This window comes from Gavialis gangeticus, unplaced genomic scaffold (assembly GCF_001723915.1).
Source record: "Gavialis gangeticus isolate Ggan-Ray unplaced genomic scaffold, GavGan_comp1, whole genome shotgun sequence".
Lineage (NCBI taxonomy): Eukaryota > Metazoa > Chordata > Crocodylia > Gavialidae > Gavialis > Gavialis gangeticus.
Genome location: NW_017728996.1, coordinates 8,013,409 through 8,014,052, shown reverse-complemented (window position 1 = coordinate 8,014,052; position 644 = coordinate 8,013,409).

Genomic DNA, 644 nt, shown 5'->3' with positions numbered 1-644 from the left:
GGGGGGGGGGGGGGGGGGGGGGGAGGGAGGTAAGGAGGCGGGGTCTGGCCTGGGGGAGGGGGGATGGAGGTGGCTGGGGCAGGGCCTGGCGGGGAGGGGCAGAGGGGTCTGGCCTGGGGATGTTTTGGGGGAGGTCTAAGGCCATGGGGGGGGCCCTCAGTTCAGCCCTGGGTGGTGGTGTGCCCTCCCGGGGTCGGGGAGCCAGGATTCCCGCCTTGCCCCGTGCGTGGGGCAGAGCGCTGCTCCCGTTTCCCTGCTGGGCCGACAACCAGAACGTGTTTTCCAGCGGGGGTAGAGGAAGGCCGGGCCCACGTCAGTGCTGTGCCGCATGGGGCTGAGGGCCCGCTCTGGTGCCGGGTGAGGCGGGCTCCCGTGGGTGGAAGGGAAAGGCCTGGCCCCGGCCGCCAAGCCCTCTCCCGGCACAGGCACAGGGATTCACCGGGTAGAACCGCTACCGTGGGCACAGCTACCCGGTGGCACCCGGGCCCAGACCGCCCACCCGCTCACTTTCTGCTGTGCTCATTAAGCCGCGTGGAAGGACCTGGGCCCATTCACACCACAGAGGGCAGAGACGTGAACGTGTTGTAACTCGTGGGCAGGAGGCGCTGGCGCAATTCGTTTCAGCGGGGCTCGTCTTTCTCTTC